Source organism: Schistocerca americana, chromosome 2, assembly GCF_021461395.2.
Source record: "Schistocerca americana isolate TAMUIC-IGC-003095 chromosome 2, iqSchAmer2.1, whole genome shotgun sequence".
NCBI classification, from domain to species: Eukaryota; Metazoa; Arthropoda; class Insecta; order Orthoptera; family Acrididae; genus Schistocerca; species Schistocerca americana.
The window spans coordinates 75787652-75810694 of NC_060120.1; positions in this window are offsets into that span (position 1 = coordinate 75787652).

Consider the following 23043-nt stretch of genomic DNA (forward strand, 5'->3'; position numbering starts at 1 on the left):
GCAGAAACTTCATCAACTACTAAAAGCTGCCAGCCACTGTAATGTTGTCCGGCGATTCATTAATGAGTCACATAAGCATTCCTATAATTCTTCCCCAACTTTATATGCGTAACAACTCAGTTGTGACATTACTGAACAACTGTCTTGCTACACATACGGTGTTATTGAAACCAATCGCTGGAGGCGTGAGTGGGATGGGTGGAGTCGACTGCTACCTCTATTATTGTCTATTAATAGTGATGGTGTTTTAGGCAGCTTGGGTGTCTCGCCGAGTTTCAATTTCGGAAGTGAGTCACGGCCGCTCGATGGATCAATCGGGCGTAGTCTGCGGAAGACGCGAGAGACGCCGGCCTAGAGATTTCGGAAGACAGCTAACTGCTAATTTCCACGATTCGGCAGGCAGAGGAGAGGTGGGCGAGCGATAGGGGAGGTGGGGTGGGGGTTGTACAGACGGCGTCGCGCACTGCCGCTTCCAGGAGGAAATGAACATCGCGCGCGCCGCAACAACGCGCCGTCCCTTCCGGTTAGCCGGCCACGTATTGATCGGATTCCCCCCCCCCCCTCCCGCTCAGTCCCCCCTCTCCACCACCTCCAATTCGCCACCCCTCCCCCCCCCCCCCACCTCCAACCCAAGTATCATCAACATGGCGAAATTGATTTAGCGAGCACGCGCGCACTCACTCGGCCGCATATACGCACCTAGAGTGAGACAAAGAGAGAGAGAGAGAGAGAGAGGGAGAGAGAGAGAGAGAGAGGCAGCAGACAGCCAGACAGACACGTGAGTCTGCGGCGCGTTCTGCGCCGGCGCCACAGACGGCGCGCGGTAAGGCGCTGTGCTATTTGTAAACACGGCTCCCGCCTACGCCTCCACTCCGCCGGTTGACATTGATTAAACGTCAAACTGATCGACGCCTTTTGGGAGACGGCGCCGCTACAACTGTTACATGACGTATTTATTTGGGCAGGCATCATCGCCGGCTGCATCACCTGGCGCTGTACGTCCTCATCGCCGCCTGATAGGTGGCGTGCGACCCCCAGATAAATCCCGGTTTCACGGCCCGAGTCTTTGGGAGCCCCACCTCTCTCAAATGCCGTGGTGCGCCTAGCGCCGAGTTTCCCGTGACACACTTAACGGGGCACATGTCCATTTACAAGAAGCAGCACTTCAAAAAAGTGTTCAAATGTGTGTGAAATCTTATGGGACTTAACTGCTAAGGTCATCAGTCTCTAAGCTTACACACTACTTAACCTAAATGATCCTAAGGACAAATACGCACAACCATGCCCGAGGTAGGACAAATGAAACCCCAACGTAGCACCTGTAGCGTGAGTTATAAACGTGGGGAGATGCTCCTTCCATTGATGTGTGTCTGCTTTCATTAGATCTTGCAGTTTTAGCGCAATCATCTTATGAAGCCTTGGAGGTAATTATGAATAATCCTGCATGTCCTATCCCCCCACCCCCCAGCCCCCTTGGAAAACGAACGGTGGGATATACTGTATTCTTTTCAAATTGTTACTTCCAACTCGTTAATGTTTTTGAAATAAAACTGGCAGTCAAAAGGTTATGCAAAACAGAGGCTAATTTTCTTTTAGTCTCGACATGAGGGATAATCAGAGTCGTTTTTCCTTGTTCATAACGACAGAAAAATGTTTATGGCTTCGACTAGAATTATAAACGTTTCTGTATGTATTGGAGGGGAGGAATGGGGTTCCATCTCTGACCTCGGGAGGCTTGGGTCCTGTGTTCCAGCTCGAGTCATAACGGTCGAGCAGGCATGGGTCCTATTTTTCTGATCGCAGGAGGTATGGATACAGCGCCCAGATTGAAGTACATTTCATCCGCTGTCCTCCCGAATATGGATCCAGTGTCTTTCCGCGCGCCTCTTCGATCGGTTTTTCGGTAGAATGGGAATGCGAAGATTTGAAACCCAAAAGTCGGTCTACGTTGTTGCGCCTAATTTAGGGCGATCGGTATACACCAAGGTATCGCACAAAGACAGCAACCATCTCTCAGGGACATTACTTAACATACGTTATGAGAACGAAGTCATCACACAGTTAACTCAACCTTCTCATAATACGCGACGCTAAACTGACGACAGCACAATTTGCATACTATCAACTTACCGCATAGAGAGCAATTAATAAAACCATTTAAGAGGAATATGACGTGAGCCGTGTCGCCAAACACGTTAGTATGAACATATTACGGAGAAAACCCAAAGTATCGCATTTCAAGCTGAATGCTCAATTATAACAAAATTGTTTCTAACGGCAAAGTAATTGTAAAGCTTTGTAAGGTTATCTACGTAAGCTTGGTTGTAATAAATCAGAAGTATAAAGCAAATATAAAAAATTTAGGTACTCTCTGGGAATTATTTCATAACGTAATACAAGGGCAACTTGGTCCAGCAATTGCAGGACAGATCTAGTGCTGTGTATTTAAAACAGTTTGCTGTAATCGAAAATTCTCTACAAACGAGAAATTCAGTCAAAAGCAACATCATAGTGCAATGCAAAAAAAGAAAGTGATGTAAGAAGCTAAAGCTGCAATCAAAACAAAATTTGGTTTTAACATCACAGTGCTGTGACGGCAATTATTTTTTCCTTTGGATGATATTCCCTTATCTTTCTCGGATATGTCGCACGATTCACTCAGTACTTACCGGTTTATAGCAGTCATACAGTTGCACTTGGAATTCAAACTGCGGTGCAGGTTATTCACATGAAAAAAGCACCGCTAGAGGTATACTTCAACATAAGTGAGAAGTGAGCATTCCTGGTGCTACAACTGCAGACACCGTCCCTTGATAAAGCCATATTTTTAACCCCACGTAACTATTTTTGCATGAGCTCTCACATCCTGATTATAAGCTAACCCCTCATGATCAAGAAAACAAAAAAAATTGTATCAAGTTAAATTTATTCGTTTCTTGCTATATTTATATTAACATGTTTAATGCAGTAATCTACGCACGGAGATAAAATTTATAATGGGGAGTGAATCAAAATGAACTTGGCACTAATTCACTGGGCAAGTTATACACGCAGAATGAAATCTTGTCAGTGGATTTTTACCTAAGTATAATCTGTATTTAAAAATTTATGTGACATCTTACCGGCGACAACAATCGATGGGAAAAGCGTCAACTCTGAGAAACGTTACCATTACGAATTTGAAAATAACTACTACAATGCTTCGAGTATATACACGCAGCACTTATAAATATGACAACGTGCTGTTCTGGTTTATAAACCAATCGGCGAATTTTTCGGTGTGGTTCTTTAACTCTCCTAGTACCACTGCTATCTATATGACACCATAATCGAATTTTTCGGTCTGGTTCTTTAACTCTTCTAGTACCACTGCTATCTATATGACACCGTAATCACACTGAAAATATATATCTTCCTTGCTTTCAAAACTATTCTTCTCAAAATATGTGACACTTTCCTTCTGAATCAGCTGTATCGTATGATGTTTTGTTCATTTTTATATCTACAACACATAAAAATTTATTCATGTTTTTTTGCACGGGGTACCACTGGGATCAATATGACCACAACTTAAATTGTTGGTTTGTTTCTCAAATGTGACATTTATGAAAACTGAATAATGAATGTTGTGTTGAGTAGCTGTTGTATGAATGCAAATATCACTCGTATTTCCCTCTTATTTTTGCAGCAATTTTTAGGTTTTCTTGCATCAGCTGTTGTTGTACCCTTCCTAGTACCACTGGGGTCAGTATGACACCATAAAACTGAACTCCGTCCGAACAAGCTTCGTAAGGCCCACTACCGACCGACCGCCGTGTCATCCTCAGCCTACGGGCGTCACTGGATGCGGATATAGAAGGATATGTGGTCAGCACACCGCTGTCCCAGCCGTTGTCAGTTTACGAGTCGCTACTTCTTAGACAGGCCCCATTAAGGGGCTCCGGAAAGACTCAAAATCTTGAAAAGTTCAATTTTTACTTTTTTGCGTTTTCTGAATCTGCAGACTATTACCTTTTAATAGATATATAATTTATTCAATTCCGAAGACTACAACTATTTTTAAATTTTTTTTGAAATGTGTTTTACATGGGCGTGACCCACTGTGGCGCTGTTAAACTGCTGTCAAATGGTGTTATTATTAAGGTCCGTGTTCATCAGGTACATTTTAGTGATGTGAGATAAAGTATGTGTTGTGGCTAACCTGTGATGGTTCAATATATATCGCTGGTGTGATTGTCGATTGTTTATGTTTATTTACTCTGTCGTTATCTCGAAAATATTCGTAATTAATTCTGTTTCTTGAGTCTCTGTTTTGTTGAAGTATAATAATGAGTAAAAGTAAAGTTATTAGAAATCCTCTGAAGGCTTTTAAGAAAAGAAGAAATGTTGGAAAGCCAAAGGTATGTGTTATTACTGTAAACAATAAAGACGATAACCAAGTGAGTGAACCTAACCTCTTAAGTACACCTGCCCATAGCAGTCAAAGTGGGAAAGAAAATACTTCACAGAAGAAGCTTGGTTCAATGAGTGAAAACTATGAATGTTTTATGGGCGAATCGGATGTGAATGAAATATTTGATATGTCGGTTCTCAAAGGAATTTTTTCAAACTGTGTAAGATGTATTCCTTGTAGTGAAGTTGGTCTGGAACTCTCCATAATAAAGCACGTAGGACTTGCTAGTGAAATACAACTGAAATGTGATAAGTGTTCATACATGACCACCTTTTGGAACAGTGTTGCAGTAACTGCAACTGAAGAAAATGGTAGCAAAATCTACGAACACAACAACGAGCGATGCTTGCTTTAGACAAGCAACGCCTTCGGGCTGCAGACAGGGCTGTAAAGAGTCTAGAAATACAAGCAAGAGTAAACAGGAGCAGGAACAAGAGGAAGCTGGAGGAGGAGTTTGCAGAGGATGAAGATAATCCATCCTATGGACCTGGAATGCACTAAAAAGTTAATCCAATCTTTGTCGCTCGATTCCCAAAACTTTTATTTTCTCATACTAATTACATGTTTTCTAAGGATCTTCCAAACATATTTGTTTCGAACTTTCAGTAAATGTTACACAGTACCTTCTGCATAATTTAACACAGCCTTTTTCCAAAAAACTATATTTTTGAATATATAAATAAAAAATTGCAAAAAAATTTGTGAATTTTCATTACAATTGAAAAAAAAAAATCATCTTTGATAACTGAACTAAAATTTTGTAAAATCCCTGTGTGAAGTTGTAGCCCATATTCCAATAAATAATCTGTAAAAAGTTCAACTTCCTACCTCAAATACTTTGTGAGGAAAGATGTAATTTATAAGCGTTATTTTAACATTGCAAGTATAGGGCGTTCCGGAGCCCCTTAAGGGCTGAGTGCACCGCGCTTGCCAACAGCGCTCGGCAGATCGGACGGTCACCCATCCAAGTGGTAGCCAGATTCGATAACGCTTAAGTTCGGTAACCTGACCGGAACGAGTGTTACCACTGCGGCAAGACCGTTGGCGTGATAACATGGATATATTGGAAAATCGTACATTTTTTGTTTTTTAAGCTATTTTTTTTTCAATACATGGCTTTCACGCTCTCTGAGTCAGTATATAGAATAGTGTTCTGTTCAGTTTTACATTTACAACACGTTAAAATTTATTCATGATTTTTTGCACTGAGTACCACTGCGGTCAGTATGGTGTCAACCTAATTTTTTTTGCTTCTTGAATGTAACACTTATGAATATGGAGTCATTGCTATTACATGTTGTAATGTTTGTTTTTATGTTAGTTCTTACTGCCAGTATACCCTGTGTAAATTGCTTGGGGTCTTTTACGACCTCAGTAGTCCTCAATAAGAAAAAAAAAGCTCTGGTTTAGGAGCGTTAAACTTCAACACTAGTCTAGAACGGTTACGCGAGTCTTGTACGGGGTCTCTCTGCAGATGTAGCACAACGCGCAGACCGTAATCTGAGGTCGAAAGTAGGTCTTGTTCCACGTTCCAACAAGCTTGCTACGACGCCTGCTGTGGGGAAAGGTTTTTTCAGAGGGATTGGCCCGGGGGGTGGTGAGGGGAGGGGGAGGAGAGAATGGGGGGAGGGGGTTGCTGCAGGAGGCCCGGTGCTCTGGTCGCCTGCTTTGTTGTTTGGGGAAACAAAAGCGCGCGAGAACCAGTCATCCCGGCCCGCTACCGCGGTCACTCGCCTGCTACGGGCTCGCTTCTTTACGGTGTAGCCGGGAGTTTCTCGTAGACTGCTAGGATCGCTCAGCATGCCCGTAACTATGAACTAACTGATGAAGTTCTGTTACGAAGCTTTTCACAACAGAACTTTCATGACTTTCACACTTCCTATAATATTTCAGTCATATGAAAAGAGCGACTACGATATGACAAATTTGTCATGAAGTGTTTTGTTATTCGTATTCCTCATCTGCGTAAGGCTGGGGAGCGGTCGGTTTCCAGCTAGCTGAATCAGTCGAAAGTTACTGCTACAGAGATGACCAGAATTATGATATTTGTACAAGTTAAAAAACAGTCACAGTTTTGTTTTATTGTTATGAGAGCAAGGTTACGGACAATGGTTCAAATGGCTCTGAGCACTATGGGACTTAACAGCTGTCGTCATCAGTCCCCTAGAACTTAGAACTACTTAAACCTAAGTAACCTAAGGACATCACACACATCCATGCCCGAGGCAGGATTCGAACCTCCGACCGTAGCAGTCCCGCGGTTCCGGACTGAGCGCCTAGAACCGCTAGACCACCGCGGCCGGCTAAAACTAGGTTACGGACACCATAGATAGACTGAAATTGGGAATAAGTACAGAACAACTGAAGAATGTAGCTGTATGAAAGCCGGTAATTCAGTCAGTATATTAAGGAAGGTAGATTACAGTTTAACGTTTCGCAGACATCGAGGTCATTAGATAGTGAGCACTGTTTCAGAAAAAAGGCCGTGGGCTGTTGGACGGAAACAACTGAGATGATTTAGGAAAAACATGGAAAATGTAAATCTGGGTGGCCAAATTGGAATTTGTTTTCCGAGATGAAAATAATTTATATTGACCGCCCAGCAATACATTAAGTACTAGAGATACGGTATGGCAGATAATTTAAATTTAAAAAATTAAGGTAGTATCAACTACTAAATAAATTCAGAAGTCTTGTTCTGATAAAATGTTAAGTGGAATTATTATTATACTGTCAGTTTTCGTAAAACAGACACATGTGACAAGTTTCACGTTGTGGACAACACTTTCGTGTGTATTATACTAGGGCACTTAGTTGTATGAATATTCCTTTACTTCCCCATTCCAGTCTCAAATTCTCAGTGGAAAAATGAATGTTCTACTTGTTTTCCACCCTTCCTCGAGACGCACTCGCTCACGCACACTTGTTCAGAAGGTTTAGTCTCTGAATGCAGATTAAAATACAGGTGATTCGGGAATTTTACAACCGAAGTTTCACCGGGGAGGAATGATTGATACGAGCAGTGATTCACTAAAAGATGATGCTTGAAAATGTTTTGTGTTAAGTTCCAAACTTCCCCTAATTGTGTCATAGAATTTTTCTCTTCATTTTATTTTTGTAATCACGTGAAACAATCAAAATAAATCACTTCACTGCAGATGTACTTATCACAGTTATCGATCACGACACAGATACAGTTTTGATACTACGCTGACAAAATAAGAAGGATCCCAGCTCAGAATTCCCGAATATCCCTGGCACTCATGGACATATACCGCAACGCTTGGGTACGAACTAAAGAGCAGCTTTTGTGTGGACAATAATGTCTTCATTTTAGTTTTTCCTCGCGTCTAGATTCTGTTCAGTGTGACACGACTATGGTAACACAATCAAGAGGGCCTACAGTACTCATAAATTAGAGTGAACTACACTTACCGCATCACAAAGAAGCGCGCGTAAAGTCTTCGGTCTCAAAACATCGCCAGTGCCATTTATGTATAGGGTGCTAAAATATTCCTCATATTGAAACAAGCTTTTTGACACAAAGTGGAGAGCATGTTTTTGATTAATACTCGCATCTCTCGTATGTACTGAGATACTAAAGAAATCATCGCTATTGTTTGAATAATAACCTTTTCGCGTGTCACTGGAAAGCTACTAAGAATTTATTACAGTTTTCAATGAAATTATTCATTGGGCCAACCAGGAACTGTAATAAATAAGAAGATGAGATTGTCCAGAACATTAAAAAGTTCATCTCTACTGACAGGCTGTTCGAGTCACATTATATGGTGATAGCCTACGAACTGTGACGAAACTAAGCTGCACGAACATTCTCGACAAATCGAGTATGCTCCGGACCGCTTTTGAGAAAACTTTAACGTATGCTTACAACTGTACCTCACTTTGAACAGTTCTCAACTTCCCAAATCTTCTTTTTGTACAACGTATACTTCACAAGAGGCTTTACAGAACTGTACCAAAAGCATTCTGACTCAAAGAGGAAATTTATGGTTTTTCGTTCCCGTCAACGTCGAGGTTGTCAGAAACGAAGCACAAGGTTGCATTCAGGTGACGTTTGGCAGTAGATTGACAGCAAAGCCTTTGATGGAACCATCCCGGCATTTCCCTGAGTGGTTTCAGTATGTGGAAATTGTATCCGTCATGCCTCACGTTACGAGCCATCTGGATCTAAGGGAGTATCGAAAGATGGTTATATTCGACATCCGTGACGTGTACCGTAATTTAACTTATCATCATGCCGGATGAAAATGTCTTTATTTTTCACTTACCTGAAAAGTTTAGCAATTAATAGGTAGAGCAGGCGTGAAGCAGTTTTTAAAAGGGAGTGATGTTTGAAGCCTTCCAGACACTTGAGAAGTGGCACTAAACGGAAGTTAGAAGTGAGCAAATGTACCTATTGCGCACTTAAAACTAAAATCATACGTATTAAAGAACTAACTTGCTTTTCGGTTTCTTAGTCAAATAATGATTTCTATGGGATAACATCATCTTTACATCTGCAGGACTGCCGAATAAAGAAGCAGTAATACGACCTCCTTTCGAAGAAACTTTTCGCCAATGCTAAAGTCAGCAATGAAGTGGGCCGCTAGTTTCGAATTGTTACTGAGCTGCGTGCAAGAATTTCTTAGCAATCTTTGATGGTTTAGTAGATACAGTTTTATTTGAAACGTCCCCTTTGAACAATTCTTACATGACTGTGCTTAACCTGACACACAATATTTTTAGCGCAACGCAATCTGACTTTCAAAACTCCCTACTAAAGAATGGCCCTGACAAACATTAAACTATACCTTTCACAAATCACTTACCTCACAAAAATCTTCGCTGCTCAAGCTACTGCAATACAGCGAGCGCCACTACTGCCAGCTAAAGAAAAGATTCAAACTACTAAAGGCACTAACAACTGATAGGGATAGTTAGCAAATGAAAGATATTAATAGAGAACAAACAATGTATTTACCTTAATATCATCACAAGTCATAATATATATATCAGTTCATGACAAATTGCTAACCTCCACCATCTCTCTCCCCACATCCACCACTGCTGGCGGCTCACCTCCAACTGCGCAACGCTACGCGCTGTTCGCATCCAGCTGCCGCTGCCCAACACTACAATGGCAGACAACAATGCAAACTAGCGACAGACTGCACGCAGCACAGCCAGTGATTTTCATATTGAGCGCTACGTAACGTTGCCAATAAGAAAACATAAACAGCCTACTTACATAGCCCCCATGCTCCCCACAAAAAATTTTTTACAAATGGTGTTGGGCACTGGCCAATACAGATTTGACAAAAATTTTTCACAATTACAGTAACAAAGATATAAAATGCACACACTTATTGATACAACGTTGGTCAAAAGCTCAAATTTTCTCACAGTCCCTAAAGACAGTCCTAATCGTACATAACAGGAGAATAGCAGTGTTTGTCTCAAAGTCTGAGCAGTAAAAGAAAATGCACACGGAAGTAGTGGATTTCCATGCAGTCTTGAAGAAGTAGTGTTGTCCTTCCAATGGAAAGACAGTGCTGACTCTCGACATGGTGACAGGTAATGGGCCACAACAGAGCAAACCCACTGCAGAGTCAGTCGAAGTTTTGATGAATATTGGTAGGTAGGTCATCACAGAGCAGACCCACTGTAGTCCTGGTAGGGATTACGATATTGGTGGGCCACCAGAGGCGCAGACCCACTGCAGTCCTTGTAGAAATAATGGTATTGATGGATCATCAAAGATGTAGACCCACTGTAGACCTTGTAGAGATAATGGTATTGGTGGGCCACCAGAGGTGCAGACCCACTGTAGTCCTTGTAGAGGTAATGGTATTGGTGGGCCACCAGAGATGCAGACCCACTGTAGTCCTTGTAGAGATGGCCAGCAGCCATCTGTTGCGATTGTGCAGGTGCACATTCACCATCAAAGAGCCTTGCAGAGAATATAGCAAGTCCATAAACCACCACTTGTGCACTCACAACGTTTTTGGAATTGTCCTTAGAACGAGCAATGCTGTTATCCAGTCCCTTGCTGAATCATTAACACACATGCAAACACTATCAGTCCCTACTTCTCACATATTGTCCATATACTATGACCAACAGAAACGTGTGCAGTGAAATGTAACTAACAAGTTAATAATATCATGAACTGGTGACAATTACAATTTTATAACATAAGAATACAATTACAAAGGTACAAAATACATCATTAAAAACATAATAATACAGATAAAATTTGTAGTACAGGCTTTACAAAAGAATAGAAATAGACATATACATCAGTGTTACAAAAATAGTGACATAAGTACATACATAAAATAATGAGAATAGTTTTCGAAACATTAATTTCACACATGAACATTGAAACAGAACAGAATTGTAAACAACTTTACAAAGAAAATAACATATTATTAATGCAACTTATATTTGAGGATAACAGTATTCCTCATCATAGTGAATGTAGCTTAGTATTAGAAGAGAAAAAAATTCGATGAAACAGTACACAGAGACAGGAAGAAAACAAATACTCAAGGGTACACAAACACATAGTGGGATAACACCAATAGGAAAGGACAGGGTTCGTTTTCAGTGTAACATGTGGTACTGCAGTCCAACCCAAAACTTCATTCTATAGATCTTTCGTCTTATTTCAACCTTTGCTTCCGCCAAAAAAAAATCTTATCCAAGCATGCTTTCTGTATTCTGTTCATATTTCTTGCAAAATAATTATTTCTGATTGTACAATACTCATTTGGGCCCAAATCTTTTTTATATAACTTCGCAATGCATTCTTTACCTATTCCCCATAGTCAGTTTCTCATATAGTCTACCCCCTCTTAAGCTAACTTAAATCTACTGAGCTCAGATGCTAAACTAAGGGACGAGGCAATGCAGCATCACATAACAAATCAACACAAACAGCAATGCAAAAAATGCAAATTGGCAAAGCTAGCAGTATAAATGAGCAAAAGTCAAATTCAATAACACTATGCCTGGCAAACAGCAGCACTTATACCTAAACATGACATAGCGCAAGCAGAAAAAATATTACACTAAAATGGCCATGTCTAATACCTATGTCACATCTTAACATTAGAGTGATGCATCACAATTTATTCTACAAAAGAAATTACCAAGTACTTGAAAAGAAAATTATGTGTTACTGTTATTAGTTCCTTCTTATTGTTCTTTCCTTTCCAAGTGCTCCTTTTTTAAAGAATGTGGATCATAAAATAATTATTTAATAGATCTGTTGACAGAAAGTGCATTTAATTTTATTTTATGAAACCAATGCTGCAACACAACTGGAAAACAGATGTCAAATGAAATAAGCAATTACGCAAACCAAAGCATAAAAACATCATTCAATAGCTATGTGGCATTTCGTAAGTCAGTAGCTCTCAATTCTCGTAGAAAGATACTTGTCATTATCAGGTTTGCAGATGTAAGAATATTTCCAAGGACAATGACCTCCCCCTTTTTTTTTACCTGTGCCGCTGAAAAGGGCTCGCAATAATGGCTTTTTCTCCAGGCGTCTGACACAGCTGGGTGCCTGCGACGCATTACGTGCAGGTGGTCACTTAACTTTCGTACGGAAATATTTACGACAGGAGATTCTGCTACCGTGGTAGTCTCATATAAAAATATTTCACAGGTCAAGAATTAGCGTTGCAAATCTGTAGAAACAAAACCCTATAAATATAACAGTGTCCAAAAAAAATATTCGTCAGCATTGTGATACAGTCACACATTTCATAACTCTTAAAGTACGTTTCTTGGTTTCCAACATCCTTTTCATAAATCAGAGTCCCTAAACACTATTCATTACTCCTTACCTTATTACACATATAAATATTCGTTGACACTTCTTCAATATTTCATCATAACAGATACGTAGCATAATCAAATTCCTCATATAGCATCAGCTTATTGACCATAAACATACCTCAGCAGCATAATACACATCGTCGTCGTAAAAATAACATCATAACACGTCAGTCAAATCTCAAAAACGTCGTAGCTTTCTGCAATAATGTCAAAACCTAAAAAATTTTCTCTGCTCATTTCAATAGTGTCAGCTAACTCAAACGTACTTTAAAATCATGCTCCCTTACCAAATACATCATTCAATGCTCTCATAGTATCACAATGGTTCCGAAAAAATATGAACAGTTCACAAAGTACAGACAAAATACAATTTCGTAAGTGTGAAGTAATCCAACTCTGTAATTGCGTAAACATGTGTCACTGACGTAGTAAATAAAATGTTTATCTCTCAGTTAAATGATCAGATACCTGTGTAATTTGTGTTTTAGAGAAATATGGTACCGATGTGTAAAGTTGTATAAGCAAATACCATATTAGCTAGGGTTCCTTGTGGTTGCCACACACATGGTACACAAAGCAGGCGTGTACCCCCCTGAGGATAAATGTAATTATACCCTCAGGTGTTACAAATTACAGCAATGGAATGAAATGTATCACGGAAAACTTTCTTTGAAATAAAAAAATCTTTGAAAATAAGTGTGTTAAGTATAAGATTAATCACTCAAATGCGTGTCCTGTAGCGCTAAATGCGCGTCTTGCTGTAAGATAATTCTGTGGAACTGTCGTAGTTATCGTCCTCTGTAAGCAAAGTTCTGCTAAAGTCAATGTACTTACCTCATGATACACAAAAGTGAAATGCTTTGCGTATAGATATCTTAGTTATTACGCTTATTGCCGTGATGAGGAAAGTACTGTACAGTAACGTATTGTTATGCCACGAAAAAGGCTGTCTCATTGTTGCTATACCACAAAAGTTACTACTAAAACATGTTTTACTTTCCAGAAGAATTCAGAAAACTGTGCAGATATAAAACAGATACACCGCAAAATCAACATTGTAAATTGTCACTCATTAGTAGCGTCGTGATAAAATCGTGTAGCTGTCACATAAACTAACTATTGTCTCATCTGGTATCTCACAGAAAGTACTTTAAATCCGGAATGTATTTTCAAGTAAACCAAAATGTTGCATTAAAATCTCATTAGCAGTACTGGTAAATGTTCTAAGTATGTGAGCCTTATAGTCGTTACGTAATCGTGCAACAAACAAGCAAGAGTGCACACACACAATAACACTGTGTCGTCTGTCCACAATAACAATGCATTCGTAATTCCTGTTTAAATAATTTCTCTTGGTTCTTGGCTGGATATTTAACTTCAAACATTGTTGCATGGTAACAGTTTCTAAAGCATACAAGTAACATGAAGTGAAACGTTTTATGGCAAAGACAAAGTTAAAAGACAGATTATCTGTCAATAAATGGTTTTACATGTGAAATGTGGTACCATCTTTTACTCTTCAAAGTACTCAGAATTTCAGCTTGAACGCAATTATCATGTTGTTTACATCGGTAAAGAATGCTAAATCTTTTCTCAAGGCTAGCGTCTTTGTTATTTTTCCCTGAGCCAGCAGCCGCACGCAGCTGCCTGCTGTGCGAGTCATTGTCTGTCTCTTTGTTGGCGCGCGTCGTTATTGGGATTAGGAGACCTAGCTTCTACAAATTCGCCTTGCCGAGAGGGCCCAGCTCTGTTAGAATCCCGCCAGTTCTGATGAAATTCACGTCTGTCGTTTTGTCGGTAGTTTACATAGTTTCTTGTTTGTCGGTCATGTGGTGGAGAATTTCTCCCTGAATCGTAACTCTGCGCCGAACTGTTGCGTCTGAAGTTATTCTGCCTCCCTTGATAATACTTGTTTTGGTTCCCATATTGTCTGTTTCTATGGTTATCTCTGTCATATTCATTACTACGGAAATGCGATCTTTCTCTGTAACTATTACTCTGCCAATGGTTGTCATATGGGTGGTGTCTGTTTTGATCACGATTTGCGTTGTAAGAATAGGCTTGTCGTGTCCAGTTATCGTTTCTGTCGTCACGGAATTGTGACAGATGTGACCTGTAATTGTTATGTTCCTGTTTTCGCGTTCCGCGATTGTCAGTGTCAATTTCCAGTTCTTGTAACAGTCCCTGAAATGCTTCAATGTCATCTTTGCAACGTCCTGCTAAAATAATATGTCGTAAATGTTCAGGCAGTTTGATTAAGCAAATGCGGATGAGTTCTGAGGGGCTGTATGGGTTTGAAAGATACTGATTCTTATGCAACATGTCTTCAAAATATTTCATAAGACTGGAAAATTCAGATTGTTCGAAACGTTTCATCATTATGATACTATGTTTTACACGGTCTTGTGTGGCTTGAGACCAATATGCTGAGAGGAAGGCATGGTAAAACTCTCCTTCACTGTGGCAATCGTGAATTACCGATCGCATTCTTACAGCTGGTTCATTCTCTAAGTAGCCACACATAAATTCTAATCTGTGTTCCAACGACCAGTTGGGAGGAAAACAATGAGAGAATTGATGGAGCCATGCTTGTGGATGAATGTCGTTGCCAGAATTCTTAAATGTTTTGAATTTACGTGTAGTAATGAACAGCTTATAGTCAAAATCATCGTGTCGGCGAGTCGCATATCGGTCATTGTTAGGTCGTGTCGGCCGTTCCCTCTCAAAATTCGGTGCACATTCCCAATTTCTTTCATTACTTCCGAAATGCCCTGTGTTATTTTGTGTCTGTTCCGTATTTGTATGTCCCTCTTCCCGTATTGGGGCGCGAGTGTCCTCTGAAATACGTAATTCTTGTACTACTTGTGCCAACTGATCTTGCACTTCCCGGATTTCTCTTTTGTACTGTGTATTGATTTGATTTTGATTTTGTTTGAATTTTCTAATTTGTTCATACTCTTCTGTGTCAGTGAAGGCTACAGGTGTTGTGTCATTCAGATCATCATCTACCTTTGTAGATAAGTTAGTGAACTGATCTGAAAGTTCGGCTACTTTATCCGATAGTGAAATCATTTCCTCTGTATGTTTTTCTGAACCAAGTTTCAGAGTGTCCATTTGTGTTGCAATCGTGTCTACTGTGTCTTTTAAGTTTTCTTGACTTTTTGCAAGTTGCGTAACCGAATCGGTAGATGCAACTGCGTCAATTTTAGCTTGCAAGGTGTTGTGATTTTCATGAACAATAGTTTGCAGTTCTTTTATGGCTGCTTCGTGATTCTGTAATGCATTTTCATGACGCGAAAAAATAGGTTGGAAATGCTCACAAATTTGTGTTTTTACGTCGTTACAGACTTTTTGACATTTCGATTCAATGTGATGTAACTCAGCAGTTAAATCCTCACGTGTTCGTTCAAGAGTTTGCTCCAATGAGTCTAACTTTTGAAGCTTTTGCTGTGTTTGTCTCTGATTTTGTTCCATTGTGTCTAACTTTTCAAGCTTTTGCTGTGTTTGTCTCTGATTTTGTTCCATTTGTTGCATTAATTGCAATAATAATGTATTAGTGTCTGGAATCTGTTTCTCTACACTTTTCGGCAGTGCATTTGCACCGACAACATTCACATTTTGACAAGCAGAAAATGTGTCTTGACTTATTTGAGAAAACGGTGATGACCCAAAACCTGAATCTACAGTATTTGCGAAATTGTGTCCTGTCATTTCGGATTCCTGAGGCGAGCTGTTGCCGACCGATCGATCGATAATGCTTCCCTCTTCACTAATTGTTTCACTGACCGTGCCATTGTTTGCCGCCCGCTCCATTTCCCTATGCACGATTACCAAATTACTACTTTGAACATCAGTTAATTCATTACTCTGCGGCGCTAACACACTGCCTTCGTCTTCACTGTCATTTCTCAGTTTACTTTGGAGCCTAGTATTACGTTTTTCACACGCCATTATTGTCACAGTATTTCACACGACAACACAGAAAAACACAATTTGAAGAGCAAAATAAAATAACGTAGCAATGGAAATAATGTCTAGTTAATTGCAGCTGCGAAATACTTGGTGCAAATCTACATGCATGCCACAACTGTTTTACTCTACAACAATGAAAACTACAACTACAAAGGAGATTCTCTCTACAATTACGCGCTAGCAATAAACAAAAGCTACACTAAATACACAAACTACAAGAAAAAATCAGAAGATTCCAGTGAGGTATCCTAGGCTAAGGGTCGACATATGAAACGTCCCCTTTGAACAATTCTTACATGACTGTGCTTAACCTGACACACAATATTTTTAGCGCAACGCAATCTGACTTTCAAAACTCCCTACTAAAGAATGGCCCTGACAAACATTAAACTATACCTTTCACAAATCACTTACCTCACAAAAATCTTCGCTGCTCAAGCTACTGCAATACAGCGAGCGCCACTACTGCCAGCTAAAGAAAAGATTCAAACTACTAAAGGCACTAACAACTGATAGGGATAGTTAGCAAATGAAAGATATTAATAGAGAACAAACAATGTATTTACCTTAATATCATCACAAGTCATAATATATATATCAGTTCATGACAAATTGCTAACCTCCACCATCTCTCTCCCCACATCCACCACTGCTGGCGGCTCACCTCCAACTGCGCAACGCTACGCGCTGTTCGCATCCAGCTGCCGCTGCCCAACACTACAATGGCAGACAACAATGCAAACTAGCGACAGACTGCACGCAGCACAGCCAGTGATTTTCATATTGAGCGCTACGTAACGTTGCCAATAAGAAAACATAAACAGCCTACTTACATATTTCTGAATCCATCCAGGGCTCTCATGGTTCTTTTCGCATTAGGCTTTACTTGATTTAATTTGCGCTTGTCGGACAAACCACAAATCCTTTTGAACTTGATTTGTAGCTCTTTCTCTCTTACGGTATTTCTGGTCTTCTGATGTTGTTTTGTGAAGGCCAATTAGGACTCTTTTGAGAGTTCGAAATTACTCTCTTGATTTTGCCGAATTTAAATAAGGCAGATATTTACTCACGGCGGACTGTACTAATCAGTGATTATTACATGAGGCACGTCATCTAAAGAAGCAGCAGATAAATATATTCCGTATCAGACGTTTTACGTTTTTCGCAAAACATTGACTGTCTGTCTATCTCAGCAAGAATACAAGCGACTTATTTTTGTTGCCAACGTTGAACCCATGCCTAGCTGTGTAGCCCGATGCATAAATAGGCACTTTCCATAGGACCAATCCATAGATTCGAGGTTTAATCCTCAATAGGTCCTTGATTTTATGTCTGTTATCGCTTCCTTCGCTTTTGGCAACGATTTCAATACGCTGAAAACGCCAACTTCCACCATTCCTCAGAGGTCGCGTTAAGTCAGATCAAACGTAGGATTAACTCAACGTCCTACAACATCCCATAACACCTTGCCTAGTAAAGCGGTGCGACATTCAAACCAATCTTCTGGTTGAGGGCAAACGTAGTTATCTTGAAACCCATGCACGTCACATAATCCGACTTTTATCGAACTCCCTCCTTATTCTAAGTTTTAAGTGAGGCGGTTGCTTTCGACCTTGAGGTAGCCGGTTCGAGTGCTTGTAGGAAAATAAGTCCTGATGGCAGGAGAAATTACTGCATGCAGTTGTGAGAGTTGGGCAATGAAGATAAGAAGCCAGATTACGCTAGAACGAGTGGCAATGGAGAACTTTACGAAGATCTGATAGAACAGAGGAACGAATACTAGAAACATCCCGTTTGTTGGAAACACGTGTTTTCCTTTTTCCTTTATGGTTGCGAAACATGGATCCTTAGGGCCAGGCACAAGTAGCATATTGTTGCTTTCTTGAGCTTTGGTGCTGCTGGACCGAAAGAACTAATGTGTCCGTTGCTGAACATCTCAGTATCTCCAAGAACCTTTCTTCTCGTTTCAACACAAAAATTTCTCCAAGAAATGCAGAAAATCTAGAAAAAATAACCATGGAAGAAAAGATCGAGAGCACGAGACAGAAGAGGAGAATAGCGAACAGGTTGCTAGACCAAATTAGCTGGCCGATGTGGCCGAGCGTTTCTAGGCGCTATAGTCTGGAGCCGCGCGACCGCTACGGTCGCAGTTCGAATCCTGCCTCGGGCATGGATGTGTGTGATGTCCTTAGGTTAGATAGGTTTAAGTAGTTCTAAGTTCTACGGGACTGATGACCTCAAAAGTTAAGTCCCATAGTGCTCAGAGCCATTTGAACCATTTTTTTGATAGACCAAGTTAAGAATATCTTCAGTTTTCCGGGCACTAAGAGAAGCTGGTTGGTGACCGTCCGAGATGGAGAAGCTGGATTTATGGGGTCATGACGCTCAGCAACGAGTACTACGACTTTTGATTCTGATTATGTGGATATGGGGTAGTATTGCTGATCTTCCATCGGATGCAATCGTTAAGATTCAGAGAATGGATTGGCGTGGTGTTGTGGTTAAGGCAGTACATATTAAGGCACCATAATTTCATACCTCAGAAGAAGGGTATGGCCATCCAAATTTAAATATTATGTCGATTCTTTATTACTTAATCTGTTCGTGCCTCCTGCCTCTACTGTATGCAGTCTGAGCTTGTGTTGCGTCTCTAGTGACGGCAAGGTTTACCTCTCTCTTCCTTCAATCGTCAAGACTGGTGATCCCTTCGGGGTTCTCAGGGAAACGTAAGTTGTGAGCCTGCCTTCGAGTTACACCTCGAGTCCCCTCATACACTAACTTACATTCACTCATCACAGGCGCCTATGCTGGACACACACACACACACACACACACACACACACACAAATGGCTCTGAGCACTATGGGACTTAACTGCTGTGGTCATCAGTCCCCTAGAACTTAGAACTACTTAAACCTAACCAACCTAAGGACACTACACACATCCATGCCCGAGGCAGGATTCGAACCAGCGACCGTAGCGGTCGCGCGGTTCCAGACTGTAGCGCCTAGAACCGCTCGGCCACTTAGACCGGCACACACACACACACACACACACACACACACACACACACACACACCTCAAGCTACTATACAGTACATGGATACCCTGTACCACAGCGTAAGACACAACATTCCCACTTCACTGTAACACTGTGCGTGAGAATTAACTTCATTTCGGCGATTGGACGACCGGGATGGATTTCACCTAATAGTACTACGCAGTACTGCACTCCTCTTTTATTGCAGTAATTCCTTTTATCAGTCGTTTAGGCTACACGTGACCCATCTGGTTAGCAGCACACCTTAGCACGGCGCTTCCGGGATTCGAGGAGGCGCGGCGGCGCCGGATCGAATACCCCTGGCGGATTAACGAGGGCCAGCCTGAATGCGGTTTTTAGGCGGTTTTCCACAGCTGTCTAGGTGAATACCGGGCTAGCTCCCATGTCCCGCCTTAGTTACACAATTTCTGAGCATTTAGAAAACGTTGCCACACTTTCACATGTTACGTGCGATAACACTAGATGCAGACATATGGGGTACGCAGTTTTCGTCCCAATGTGTGGGAGGGAGGGGCGGGTAGGGGAGGGGTTGAGGGGTTGCAATAGTAAAGGCATCCGGCCCCCCTCTACCACTAACACTGTTGAGACAACAGATTAACATGTCGATTGTATGGGGATACAGGAGAAGAAGAAGACTAGGGTTATATGTGGTTCCTTAGGCATCACAAAATTTCAGGACAATATTTTTACACAAACATCATTGTTAATGAAGGGACATTAACTATTTTGGGCAATTGCGGAACAACAGTTGCGGCGAAGTTTTATAAGGTCAGGCGTAATGTCTACATAGAGATGTAGAAAATGTTGGGAACTTGTACCTGAGTGTTTATTATAGTTACAGTTACTGTTTAACTCAGACGTTTCCAGTTCCCGCCATTATTGATCATCTTCAGGCCTTCAAAAAAAATGGTTCAAATGGTCTGAGCACTATGGGACTTAACATCTATGGTCATCAGTCCCTTAGAACTTAGAACTACTTAAACCTAACTAACCTAAGGACATCACACACATCCATGCCAAAGGCAGGATTCGAACCTGCGACCGTAGCGGTCGCGCGGCTCCGGACTGAGCGCCTAGAACCGCTAGACCACCGCGGCCGGCAATCTTCAGGCCTTTCCTGCTTAGTTGCAGTGCAACACATCACCTTCGTCGCCATTTACGGTTGCCTCAACATTAAAATAAATATTTCAACGTTGAGACAATCATAAAGGCAAATGATGTTGACATGTAATCACCTAAATTCAATAGCAACTTTGGCTGTATCATTTGTAATGAAATGCATTTTTTGGCTAGACGGCAGTACATAGAGTGGTACCCCCTTTTGTTTTGGTGCTACCTCGCTTGACATCTCGATAAGATATCGGTACATCTACATCTACATCATACTCCGCACGCCACCTAAAGGTGTGTGACCGAGGGTACCTTTTGTACCATTAACTGAGCCCTCCAATCTTGTTCCTCTCGCGAATAGCGGGTGGGAAGAATGGTTGTCGTTAAGCCTCTGTATTGGCTCTAATTTCTTGAATTTTCTCCTCATTATCATTACACGAGACGTATGTAGGGGGAAGTAATATGTTTTCCGGTTCTTCCTGGAAAGTACCCTCTCGAAATTTCGGTAGTAAATCTCTTCGTGATGCACAACGCCTCTCTTGTACTTCTGCCAATGGAGTTTGTTGAGCATCTGCGGACCGTTCTCGTGCCGACTAAACGATCCCTCGACCAAACCTGCCGCTCTTCATTTGATCTTCTCTATCTTTCCTATCAGTCCTGTCTGGTAGGGATCCCAGATAGACGAATCGGGCGAACAAGCGCCTTATAAGCCACTTCTTTCGTGGATGAGTTACATTTCCTTAAGATTCTTCCGATGAATCTCTTGTGTCTGCTTTTCCCGCTGTCTGTTTTATATGGTCATTCCACTTAAGGTCGCTCTGCATAGTTACGCTTAGATTTTTTACGGCAGACGCTGTCTCCAGCTATTTGTCATCAATAGTGTAGCTGTACAGTAGCAGATTTCTTTTCCTATGTATGATCAATATGTTACATTTATCAACGTTCAGGGTCAGCTGCCAGAGCCTGCACCATTCATCAGTTCTCTGGAGGTAATTCTGCAAGTCGTTACTATCTTCTGGCGTTGCTACTTCGTTACAGACAACCGCATCATGTGTGGACATCCTTAGAGATCACGCGACGCTTTCTCCTAGATCATTTACATTTATTATAACCAGTAACGGTCCTATCACGTTTGCTTGGGATACATGGGAAATTACGTTTACATTTGTCGATTTTGTAAGGCTGAACCTACTCATGTACATCGTTCTTATTGAGAATAACAGTGATTCTATAATTACTATTGTTCCCAACGTTTTCTTTCACATTTATGGTTGGTTTTTAGCTTTTTTTATTTTTTATTTTTTTATGCAACAAAAACCGGTTCTTAAATCTCTAACTTGATAACTTTTCTCTGCAAGACAGTTTCTGTTACTAATAAAACGCGTCAGAACTTCCGTTTTATTTCCCGAATTAATTTTATACGTGACCCATCAGGTTAGCGCAGCGCGTTAGCACGCCTCTCCGTAATTTTAGGGAAGCGCATTGCCCCGGATCGAATACGTCCAGCTGTTCACTAGAGGAGGATTAGAGATTTGCATCAGTATAACTGTTCGAACTTTTTGTCTTGAACCTATTCAAACAGAGTATTTGTTCAGAGCGATGAAGGAATGAAGATTAGGTTTAACTTTCGGACGACATCGAGGTCATTAGCGACAGAACAGAAGCTCGGAATGTGTCAAGACTCGGGAAGGAAACCGGCCGTGTTCTTTCAAAGGAATTATCACCACATTTGCCAGGAGTCATCTGGGAAACCACGGAAAAGCTAAACCAGGATGGCATGAACAATCGCCCTCCCGAGTACGTGTCTTGTGTACTAATCATGGCGTCACCGTGCGCGATCAGAATGATGGTTAACTCCCCCTCTCAAATTATTAAAATTCTTTCTTTATTCTTTGTTGTAATTGCGTCACAGTTGCGCTTTATTAGGGTGGCGACTAGTTTCGACTACAAACTTCATTTTTAGCCAGGCCTATTAAAGCTGCAGTAACAGTGCTTGGTTAGGCGAGAATCAATTCACATATAGGTAATATACACGTGACAAATAGTCAGGTGATATGTCAACCAATTTCACAATGTATATGTATTCATGAAGTGCAGCTGAACTTGTCTAGACAGTCTACTTCAACTACACCTCATGAATACAACTAGTCGCCAACTTAATAAAATGCAACTTTAATGGGATTACAATAAAGAATTTGTTATCCAATTTTCTGGTCCTACCCTAACTTCTTGTGCAATATTGGAACCGTGTTAACAGTTAATCTCGGATATTACCTATTTAGTACAACTGATTTCGAAATTGTACAGCATTTTTGTGCTTTTACTGTCCCGAGGAAAATATCACAGCATTGTTGTACACAGGCCTGTTCTACATACTGCGAACTCCACAATTAAAAGGTCAGTGTACGAAATGTTGAAATGTAAGGCAGATTCTTGCAGGTGTACTAAGATAAAAATAGTTACCTGATGGCCACACACGTACTTCACAACTAGTTCTAGTAAGCAACAATATATTAGTATTTCACAGCCGCAGTTGCTACCAAATGAAAATGTCATTATATTTTAGGTTAACTGATTGTCCTTTAGTAGAACTAGA